Consider the following 12,383-nt stretch of genomic DNA (forward strand, 5'->3'; position numbering starts at 1 on the left):
TTCCTTCCTTCCTTACACCTCTTGAACCAACCTCTACTAGCTTCAGACTTACTTTTTTTTTTTTTTTTTTTTTTTGCATTTCACACTATCTTTATATTTAATAACCATAAAATGAGGCTACATTAAAGTAGAGAAAACAAAACAGTCAAGTATTATTGATTTGATTCAACTGAGAAGTGCTCCCTCATATATGGATTCCCAGGCACACATCTGTTTTCTGACTTATCCCTGATCACATGTGGCTAGTGCAAAAGAATGGCCTGACAGGGAAATCAAAAGAGCCAGTGAGGTAGATCCACATGAGGGAACTCTTGACAACATCCACAAAACTCACACTTCCACTCTCAAAATCAAGGAACACACCAACTCTGCCCCCAAGTTTCTCTATACAGTGAGAAATCACTGGGGAAGTGGTCAGGAGACTGTAATGATTATCCTCCCTCACACATGAAAGAAGAAATATTTCCTCAGATTCAAGAATTTTGCCAGTATTTCTTATCCAGTAATCTTTACAGATTCCTAGAGTCTAGTCCCAATAGTTGTCCACATCCAGCTCCCAGTAACGTTTTCTGAAGGTGAAGCCCTGGGCTCCGCATGCAGCAAAATAGTCAGATTTGCCAGAATTCAAAGACATATCATGATGGTCATGTCTAAATCTCAAATTTTCACATCGTCAAATAGCTTGATATTATGATTGGTTATTTCATTATTCAAGGAAATTTCCACTCAGAAACAGTGGAGCCTGTCTATCAGTTGAGTGATGGGTTTTACAGTGAGCTCTGGATTCACAGGCTGGGGCATGTGCAGCTGCACAGACTCCTTCCTTGTCAGTAGGTCTCCCAAATCCTGGAGCAGCTCCTTGTCTGGTTTATGGCACATTTTTATTAGTTCCTCAGATATTTCTTTTAGGTGTTTCCACTTTTGAACCATTTTGGCTTCACTTTTCTTGAATTGCTGCAAAATGTGCTGGCCTTCCTTTTTGGGGGTCTCTAAATGTTCTTTTTCTTCCCTATAGAGAACAGGATGCGGCTTCCTATACTCAGCCCTGTTCATCTTTCTGCATAGATACACATAACCCATCCAAAGATTGGTTGGTATGTTCTCCTCATTTAAATTTCTCTTATTTGCTTTCATTTTTTCCCATGAACATCTCATTTGCTGTAATAGCTTCTCCCAGCATTCCTCAGCAGTTCCTTCAACAGAAGAGTGTCTGTGAGCCTCATGCTCCTGGGAGTGAGAGCACAGCACACAGAGCAGGTTCTTGTCCTCTTCACAGATCTTCTTATGTTCCTCAGAGCTCAGGAATTGCCTGGCAAGAAAAGCTACCTTCTTCATGCAGATATCAGTCTTGAAGTCTTTCTGCTGTGATGGTTCCCCGCACACTGGGCAATGGGCAGAGTAAGGGCTTCTTCCCAGGAAAGGCAGAGACATTGCCCACAAAAGCCGTGCCCACAGCCTATGGTGACTGGATCTAGAAGGCACTTCAAGCAGATGAAGCAAGTAAGTTCTTTCTGGAAAGCTTGGGGGATGTCTGAGTTCATCTTTCTAAGGAGTACATCTATAGTCTCACCAATGCTTGCTATAGAAGTAATAATAGGAAGTCAGCTCAGGGAGCAGAGCTTCACAGTGTGGCAGTGATGGCTTTCAGAAGTCTTCCAAGCCAGGTGAGTTCCAAAGGCACTCTGTCTGTTCTGGAGAAGAAAGAGCTTGACTCCTCGAGTGTCCTTTTATTGAGTCTCTGAAGGTCATGCCCATTTTTTCCAGGTGATTGTATTTTAGGGGGTCTCCAGATGGGTTTCAATATCGATGATGAGGTTTAGTTTCAGAGGCTGGGAAGTCCAAAGTCCAGGGAACACATCTGGTGAGGGCCTTGTTGGTGGTGGCTCTACAGTGATGCAGCGTGTCACATGGTGAAATGTCTGAGCAAGAGAAAGAGAACGCAAATTTTTCCTCTGCAGCCTCCTCACTTCTCTAAGCCTTCATAGAATTAAAGAGAGTTAGAGCTTTGCTCTAGATTAGGCTTTGGCTTAAGAGAATTTGTGGCTGGTTTAATCTTCTATCCAGACCCCTAACACTTTCTCTATACCAGCTATGAGGCTGTTTCACATGTTCACTGGAGCAGCCCTTTTAATTTCTTCAAAAACTTTTTCTTTACATTCACGACTTGGCTAAGAGGCCTAGCTTTTGGCTCATCTCAGCTTTTGACACACCTTCCTCACTAAGCTTAATCATTTCTAGCTTTTGATGTAAAGTGAGAGATGTGTGACTCTTCCTTTCACTTGAACACTTAGAGGCCATTCTAGGGTTATTAAATGGCCTAATTTCAATATTGTGTCTCAGGAAATAGGAAGGCCCAAGGAGAGGGAAAGAGATGGGGGAATGGCAGGTTGGTGTGGTAGTCAGAACACACACATTTACTGGGTGCATTTCATGGTGCCCCCAAACAATTACAATACTAACATCAAAAGTCACTGATCACATGTCACCATAACAGATGTTATAATAATAATAATAGTTTGAAATATTGTGAGAATTACCAACATGTGACACAGAGACAAGAGGTGAGCACATGCTTTGGGGAAAATGGCACTGATAGACTTGCCTGACGAAGGGTTGACACAAACCTTCAATTTGTAAAAAAAAAAAAAAAAAAGCCATATCTGCTAAGTGAAATAAAGTGAAGTGCAATAAAACTGGGTGTGCCTTTGTATTCTTTTATCTTAAGACTTTCTCTCTTCTTAAAATGGAACTTCCTCAGAAACATTGCAGACGGGGCTCTCACGGTTATTGATACCTCAGAGTTCATGTGTCTTCCCTGCAGAAGATTTTCTGGGAGCTACTCTACCCGCATCCCTTCACTGAGATCTTATGGAATTTCTTGCCCCAACTAAATCTCCTGGGAAGGATAAAGTGCTCAAGAAGTTTGTGAGGCTCCACAAACAAGGCAGGCACACAGAGAGCACATCAGCACTCGGGGCCTCCCTGGCTTCTGGCCTGAGGCTGAGGAGAAAGGGCCGTAGCACTGGAGTTGTGCCTCTGTCAGCCTCCTGCAGGGAGGGCAGGGGCCGGGGACTGGGGGCAGGGATCACTTTGGTGACTAATAGCCTAATCATGGAAAATTACAACTTCCTGAGCTGGGTCTATCAGAAGTGGCCACAAAACTCTTTATGATGTGGCCAAAAATTCCTCCTGCCACCACAGCCCTTGAAAATAGGTCAAAGACACCATCTATGGAACTCTCAAAGCAGGTTAAGCTCACACCATTTACCTCTGTGTCATGAAGCTGCAAACACTGGAGCTTTTGTGAGAATGCACTCCTCCTCTCTGAGCTCAGCCTTGGCTCTGGGCCAGTAATTAGTCTTGTCCTGCTTGGTCCTCCTCAGGGCAGATGATAGGTCACGGAGGCCATGAAGGCTTTCTGCTCTTTGCCCCTAGAAATGTCTGTCAAAAATCTCTCTGGAGCAATATTGTCTCCTCTCTTATACCGATCAAGACCTATAGGCCTGGCCTCATCTCCCAGGCTACACCTCAGACCCAAACAGGTCAAGGAGTGAACTAGGAACTGGCAGAGATTAAATTATGCTTTGCTTGGATTTCTAGAGGCCCCAGGTTTGTGGCAGGGCTCATGGCTGGCTGCTGCCTGGATCTGACATGCAGAGCTCTTTTCCTGAATGCTGGGCATCCTACTGGTAGTATAGTGCAAGGGTCAGCACCTGGCCTAACTCTGCTGCTGCCTGCACGAGTTGTGTAACTCCGAGCCACCTCTCTTAGTATGTTGAGACTTGGCTTCTTCTCTGATAATGGGGGTAGTATTCTCTGCTGCAGGCATTTCTGTGGAAATCCTAGGAAATGGGGCAACAGATTAAAATGGGCTTTGAAGACCCTTGTAGAGGAGAGCAGGGAGCCCCAGCCTTCTATTTCCTGTGCTCAGGCCTTGGCAGAGACACAAACCATTTGGTTCTGAGGTCACCACCCAGTGGGGCTTCAGTGCCAGGAGACAGGACTCTGAGAGCTCTGTGCCTATTCCTCTGCTTATTTTGTGTCTGCTGCTAACAGCAGGAGTCCCATCCTCCAGGGCTGAAGCAGGGATGAGATCTCCAGCATAGCACCTCAGTCTGAAGGCCCTCTCTTCTAAGAGGCTCAGGACAGGGCTGACCAGGAAATGATGCTCCACATGAGTACCTGCCATCCAATATGACACTTTCCTTGGCCTGAAAGCCTTGTCTGATTCCTGACTCAGGCCTTAGCCTCAGTGATAGTAGACATCCCTGTCCTGACAGGATGCTTGGGAGCCTCTAGGCAGTCCTCTGCCAGGGGTAAGAGGTCCTGTGTCTGCTTGGCCTAGAGCCAGGCCTGTGCTGAGTCACAGGACTCTGCCTGTAGCTCAAGGCCCAAAACAATGACTCAGGCAGCCTGGAATCCAGGGAAAACCAGCCTTGGCTTTCCACCCAAGAGCCCTGCCCAGCTGAGCATGAGCTCACTCAGAGAGACAGTGACAAGGACAGAGAGAAACTGCCCATCTTTACAGGCAAGAAGAGCAGGGAGCTAAGCCTTGAGCTTGAAACTGCCCATGAAACATTCTTTGAAAACCCCATATCAATTCACCTAAAATTAGCTTTTAGCATCTAAATCACATCCTGTTACAGAAACCACAGGCCTGATGCTTCAGTCATCACCCTGCCTGCCTCTAGGGGGTGGGGGCAGGTGATGTAGGGGTGCTGCTCACAGAAAACAGTGACAATCCCGAAGAGACACAGCAGTCAGGAGCCCCTCTGTAGCTTTGTGTCTACTTCTCTTGTAGCCCTGGTTACTTTAAGCCTAATGGTTTGTGAGCGAGATTAGCCCAGTGCTTAGTGCTTGGCCCTCACTCATTGTTTCAGCCAACACTGTGAAGTGTCTCCTGTGTGCAGAAAACCAGATGGGGGCTGGGTTCAGGATGTGGAGCAAGTCCGAGGTCATCCTTGCACACCAGGAACTGAAGTAGAAAACCATTTAAATCTAAACCATCCAGACAACTCTGTTCTTCCTACTGACTCACACTGAGCCTAGACCCCAACTCTGGACCTAGACTGAAAGATGCCAGCATCTGTGCACAGATTATCATCAGTAGCGGCAGCAGAAGCAGAATGAAGACATTGATCATCTGTCATGAACTTGGAGAATCTCAGATGGCACCATCCAAAACATGAGATAAAATGGGGTGCATCTGGAAATCAGGTGGCTTACTTCACTATAAGCTCCACAAGGGCACAAAGTTTTGCATTATAGGTTTGCTGCTATTCTTCCAGTACCCACGAAAGCACCAAGGCGTGTAGAAGATTCTCAGTAAATACCTGGAAGGTGATAGAATAGAGATGAAAGATTTTGTAGATGAGCAGGCTGGCACTGATAAGCATGGAATGTCTGCCAGCACCAGAATAGTGCTGTTTCTGTGTCTGCCCAGTGTGTAGTCACCAGACCTCAGGGTACTTGGGAATCCCTCAGTCCTCACAGACCAGCTCCCAAACTGGGCACAAGGTATCCTTGAGTGTTGCTTTTGACATGGAGTTGCTAGGACAGTAGGTGCCTGCCTGCTCCAGCAGGAAAGATCCAGCCACTCTGCCATTGGATGGCCCTGGTGGCAGTTGTTTCCTTCCTCAAGCACAATAGTTGACCTCGGTGGGGTCAGCTTCGGAAAGATAAAGGCCTGGCCTGAAATGCGGGTCCTTCTATCATGGTGATAGAGTTGTGACCACTGTGCTCCTCTCTCTGCTTCCTGAATAAAAAGAGACCCAAGCATCCCTGGGTGTTTAGAATGCCTGGTGAGCATTTCCGCCCTCATCAGCTACTGTCATGTACTTATGAAGTATCTTAGGCTCCAGAAGAGAACAGGAGTTAGTAACAAGTATAGTAACAATAGTAACAAGGCCCCAGCACAGGGCACTAATGACTTATCCTCCCTCCACATCTGAGAATGCTTTGCTAGAAGTGGTGGAGAACCTTCAGTCTGAAATGTGGAGGACCATGGAGAGTCCTGAGCTCCCCACAGGCTACTTAGGTGTAAATGGCTCCCTGGCAGCAAGTGGGGTCCACCAGCATTGGCATGACTCTTGTCTGGATAATACACTGGGCCAATAAGGCCAGGGCTCTGCCCACAAAGCTAAACTAGGGGTGGAGACTTGGCACCTATCCTTGTTCGGTGAGTGATGAGTGCTTTCACACAGAACAGACATATTTTCAAAATGCCTGCTTTAAGCCCTTATCTGGGCACTGAGGATACAATTAGGAGAAGATAAAACCCTGTCCCTCAACTATTGCTTATTCCATTAAGGGAGGCATGTAATTTTAATATCAGATTGTAAGTACAAAACCAGAGAGGTATTAGAAAAAGACAGGGTGCTTTGGGTGCATAGAGAAAAAGTATGCCACCCAGCCTAGAGGCTAGATACAGTTTTGATGGAAAATTTTACTGAGGTAGAACTCAGTAGAAATAAAATATTGCCAAATCGAATTAAGAGAATAATAGATCATGATCAAACAGCATGCCTCCCAGGAATGCAAAAAAATTTCTTATGGAAAATCTATCAATGTACTTCTTCACAATAATTAACTAATTAAAGGATGGTCATCTCAATAGAAACATCTGTTTAAGAAAAACATTTTTTGTATACTAAGACTACCAGGAAGCATACTTAATAAGATCAAGGATTATACCAGAAACCTATAGCAAATATATTTAATAGTGAAACATTAGAAGACATTCCATTAAAGTCAGGAACAAGATGATACCTGTTATCAGTGCTACTATTCAAGTCTGACTATTGAAGTCCCAGCCAGTGCATTAGCAAAAGAAAAATAGGTATAACAACTGAAAAAACAGATAAACTTGTTATTTTAAATAAATGATAATGATGATAATTATTATTACTGCTTATTTTATGTTAAATGCTTTACTTATCTTAACTCATTTAAACTCACATCTACTTTACAAGGTAGGTATTAGTATAAAACCCATTTTTACAGATGAAGAAGGTAAGTAATAGAGATATTGAGGTACTTGGCTAGTAAATGGCAGAGTCAGAATTTAAACCCAGGTAATGTGACTTCAGAGTCTGTGCCCTTAATCACTTATTACCACTTGATGATATGAGAATCTACACAGAAAACCCAGGAGCTGGGTGATGTAGCCAGATATAAGATTAACAAACAAAAACCCAGCAGCTTTCCCATATACCACAAGAATCAATTCTCCTCCCCAAATAGCCTATAAATACTATCCCAATCTATCAAAATCAAAACCCCTATAGAACTTCTCATGAAGCCTGACAGATTGACACTAAAATTTATGTGGTAGAATATTCTAGATCATTTTGAAGGAGAATGATGGTGGAAGATTTGCCCTATGTTGTATCAAAATATAAAGAAACAGGAATTAAAACAGTGTGGTGCTGGTGCAGAGATCAACAGATAAATCAATAATCCAGAATGAAGAGTCCAGAAACAGCCCCACATATTTATGGGATTTATGGAGTAAGATAAAATCTAGGCTCAGGGAGGGGTGAGAATGCTGACTTGGACTCTACTCAAGGTTGCTTTTATTTTGGTTTACTCCTGAGGCAGTCAACAATTAGGAGTACAAAGGATATTTGTGAGACGAGGATGCATGTGTGGGCTGTGGTTCCCCATTGCCTTTCTTGGTTTCTCACCAAGGCATCCCCCAGGTTCAATGGTCTTGGCAGCCTTCATGGAATGAGATGCCCATCATGTCAGAAGAGCCCAGATTCGAGCACTCACTGCCTTTTACAGTCCTGCCCATGTCAGCACCAGAAACAGCTTATACTGCCAAATAAAGCGATAACTCTGCTCTTCAGTAAGCCATATCACACAGGCCTAATATGCGAATTCTAGGTCTTGAAAACTCTTGTTTTCAGTATTTTGGGCAATCTATTCTTACCTAGTTGTAAAATCTTGTAGTTTTCTGTTCATGTTTACTCTGGGTCTTTCAGTAAGCCGGCCTGGCCAGGGTCTTACAAGTAGTACTTCATATCAGTGTGAAACAGATGAACCTTTCAATCAATAGTATTAACAAAATTATTAAATTGATTAGGAATACTTTTAGTCTTAAGTGGGAGGAAAACTCCAACTGGCTTAAACAATAAAGAAAATGTATCAGCTCATGTACAAGAACTATCTAGAGGTAGGTTAGACTTCAGAAGAGGATTAATCCAGCCAATCAACGATGTCAGCAAGAACCTAGGTTCCTTCCCTCTCTTCCTTGCCTTTCTCTCTACCGGTTCTTCCTAAGATAGCTTCCCTTGTGGGAGTAAGATGGTTGGCAATGGCAACCGAGCCAGTAGTCAGAAGAAAGCCTCTTTCTCAGAAGTTCCCAGCAAACATTGTTTCATGCATCCCTGGCCCCAAATGGGTCATTTAACCATCAGAATCATTCTTTCCTCGAAGCCAAAGGAATAGGATGCATTGATTGGTTTAAGCCAATGAGGACCCAGTCTGAGAGTTGAAGGTGAGATCAATCCCACACCACCACACAGTTGGGAAATTCAGAAAACTGTTAGCAAGGAAAGAGGGAAGAAGAGGTCCTGGAGAGACAACCAACAAAGGCTCCACAAGGTTATCCCTCAAGGGGAAAAATAAAGCTAGATCCCCCCTCACACCATTCACAAACATAAATTCAGATACATTAAAGCCCTAAATATAAAGAATAAATATATTAGAAAAATACATTCATGACCTTGGGGGAAGGGAGAAGCCTTTTTAAATAAGACACAAAAAATTCAAAGTCATGTAAAAACTGATAATTTGATTCCATCAAAATGAAACACTTCGGTATAATAAAAGATACTGTAAAGTAAAAGACAAGTGAGAGATCGGGAGAAAACATCTGTAACACCTGTAATAGACAAAGAATCCAGAGTATATAAGGAATTTCTAAAAGTTCACAAGTAAAATCTTAACAACTTAATAGAAAAAAGGTACCAACAGGTAATTAGCAGCAGAAGAAAAACATACCCAATAACCATGTAAAAAGATGTTTAGTATCACTAAGGAACTAGAGAAATATAACAGTGAGAAATTATGTTTGAAACATTGACAATATCAAGACAGTGATCTCCACAAGCTGTTAGTGAGTATGTCATGTTAGTGGCCATTACTGGGTCAACTCTTTTCTGGAGATCAAGCTGACAGGATCTACTAAATGTAAGTATATATACTCTATGAGTGTATAATTTCTTATGTTGTATCTACCAAGAAAGACGGTTGCTCACTCACGTACTTAATGAGGCATATGCAAGAATATTCATTGAAGCCTACTCGTAATAGTGAAAATTAGGCTATTAAATGTAAGTATATATACTCTATGAGTGTATAATTTCTTATGTTGTATCTACCAAGAAAGACGGTTGCTCACTCATGTACTTAATGAGGCATATGCAAGAATATTCATTGAAGCCTACTCGTAATAGTGAAAATTAGGAAAAACATAAATGTTCATCAGCCAGAGAATGAGTAAATAAATTGATGTGTGTTCATGCTAGAGAACACTGCACAGCAATTTTTTAAAAGGAACGTGATCTCTCTGAACCAACATGGAGAAATCTCTAAGAGATGTCACTGACTAATAGCTGCAAAGTGATATGTGTAGTACATCATTAAGAGAGAGAGGGAAACAAAGAAAGAAAGAGGGAGAGAGAAAGGGAGGGAGGGAGGAAGAGAGAGAGAAAGAGCTGAACACCACAAAACGGATGGTTTTATCCATTTTCTATAGATGAACAGGGTTAGTAAGTAAATGTATAGAAAGAGATCTGGAAGACTATACACCGAACTGAGAGCTGTATTTACTTGTAGGAACTGGGTGGAGGGAATGCAGATCAGGTAAGGTGACCAAAGGGCACTTTTTAAACTTTATAATTTTATAATCTTAAGGCTAAATAATTTTTCTTATTTTACAAGAAAATAATGTTCTCTTCCTGTAAGATTTTATAAGAAAAGAATGTATTCATGCATCATTTGGGTAATTAAAAAACAAAACTAATTTTCACAAAATCATTAGGAGTCATTCAAGCAAAGCCCAAAGGAGCCAGCTCTCTCTGCAGGGGCTCTGCTGACCACAGGTCACCTGGCTCCAAGTGCCTCCGTTCCCCTGCCATGCTCTGCCTCGGTCTTGCTGCCATGCTCATGGGCCTTCCTGGCTCATGACGGTGTAGGCATGAGCCAGCTCTCTCCCACAGCACAGCTGAAGGCCCACAGATAGGGGACAGGAGGTAGGCACAAGGTACTGGATAGCCAGGGGGCTGGATGATAAGAGCTCCTCTGTTGAAAGAAGTTCAAAGACAGAAAAGAGGGAAGTCCATGGAAGGTCCAACCCTGGCAGGCAGGGACCAGCATTCAGAAAGTCTATGTGCCTCTTCTGTGCCCTCACTTCTTTCAGCAGCACCCCCACCCCCTGAGGCTCTTTGCCCAGACTTTGAGAGACTGTCCCTCAGCTTACCTTGGGACTGAGCAGTGGCTAGAACAGGACAGGACTAGGGCCAGAAGAACAGTCTGGGATAGCACCAAGGTCAGAAAAAAGGGTGAGTAGACATCAAAACAGAATAGGAGCTGGAAATGAACCAGCGGTCTGCAACAGGAGCAGAGGTTCTGTTCATATCCATGTGTAGTAGTGGCAGATGAAACCAGCATCTACCTTTTTCCCCAATATAGAGCAAAATGTCCTTCACCCACAGGGGTAGTAACCCCAATTCCCACTTCAGTTAGCCAAGTAAGAGAGGAAAGAGCCTGCCCACCAGGCCAGGGCAAAGAAAAGTCATTCTTTCCACTGGAGAGGTACCAATGGACCTCAAGGCGGAGGGCAGAGCCCTCCCAAGGTAGAGTCCAGAGGCCTAGGCTGAGATGGCTAGAGGCGCTGCTCCCACATCTGCAGGAAATGGAATCCTGGGGGTGGTGTGGTTAAGAAAAATACCCTCTGGTTTTGATAGATCCACTTCTAAGTTTACCAAGAAAGTTCTGACCAAAGCATCTCCTCACCTCCATCCACCCACTCTGCAATGACTTCAGAGAAGAGTTGTGGGAACTAAAGTGCTCCATCCCAGGAAAAAGAAGCACTTCCTCTGAGGTTAAGGTGTGAAATGACGAACAGTACAGCACCTAAGAAGGCCTTTACAGTGCTGAGACTCTCCATTTCTACATCTAGAGCCTCAGCAGAGACTGGGGAGAAAGTGAGAACTTAATTAGGCTCTTGAAAGTAATAGGTAAGAAAAGCTTTCATTGCATCCTTTATGGCTGAGTGACCTGCCATTAAATGAGATAGATTTAGAAATGAGTTTACTATTAATGACAGGCCCAAGGGGATCCAATTTAAAACAGAGAGACTTCTCTGCATAATAACATGAAGTATTAACTTTGTTATGGTTAGGAAAATTTATGGAGAAATTAGGAAAATGCTTTTCTTCCTCTTATGGTTTTGGAATATCCACTCTATAAAAATTAATGGGTGACTTGGAGCATGTGTGTGATCTGACAGTTACCAGAAAAACAACTGGAGTAATGAAGAGGTATACTTGGTTTACATAGTGGCAATGAAGAACTCGAGAGGAACAAGCCTTCGAGTACCTACATCCACCTGGACAATCCTGAGGGAATTTGGCAGTATTACTGTAGATAAGTATTACCCAATAGAACTTTCTGCGATGATGGTAATGCTGTATATCTTCACTGTCCAATACAAAAGCCTCTAGACACATGTGGTTACTGAGCACTTGAAATATGGTTAAAGTAACTGAGGGTTTTTAATTTATAATTTTATTTAATTTTAATTAAGGAGTTACATTTAATTAAACAGCCATAAGAGGCAGTAGCTATTGTACTGGACAGCACAGTTCTGAAATGAATCTGTTCTGTTTGTTTGGGGCAGGGTTTGTCAAAGGGTAGGAAAAGGAACACAGTGGAAGTTGGTAGTAGAAAACACGACTATGAGAAACAAAGCCGTCGTGACAGATGGCGCTAGGAGCAAGCATCATGGCAACACAAAACACCTGTGCTGTCTCAAATCTTCTCAAGCACCTGCTGCACACATAAAAACCTTTTACAAGTGATGTTTTCAGAAAACCCCAAGGAAAGGTGTTATACTATGAAATGAAGTGATATGGAATAAGTATATCGAACTCGGAATGGTAGAACAGTGTGACCCTGCTGATATCTAGTGAAACTTCCATCTTCATTCCCATTAGTGAGAAGTCCTACTTTGGCAGGTGGCAAAGGGAAGCAGCAGGTTGGGACCATAGTACACAGTTTGGGGATTTGATTTCCCTGTCCTCCAGAGACAGTGACTCAAGAAGGCAGAATTATGGGTTGAGGGAGGCCTCAACTTTCTAACCATTAGACTATAT

The 12,383-nt window shown here is 43.1% G+C and overlaps 1 pseudogene; it reads right to left on the reverse strand.

The window, feature by feature from the left end:
• Positions 1-232: 232 nt before the first annotated feature.
• On the reverse strand, positions 233-1,541 carry LOC103590061 (annotated as a pseudogene).
• Positions 1,542-12,383: the final 10,842 nt, after the last annotated feature.

Source organism: Galeopterus variegatus, unplaced genomic scaffold (assembly GCF_000696425.1).
Source record: "Galeopterus variegatus unplaced genomic scaffold, G_variegatus-3.0.2 Scaffold762, whole genome shotgun sequence".
Lineage (NCBI taxonomy): Eukaryota > Metazoa > Chordata > Mammalia > Dermoptera > Cynocephalidae > Galeopterus > Galeopterus variegatus.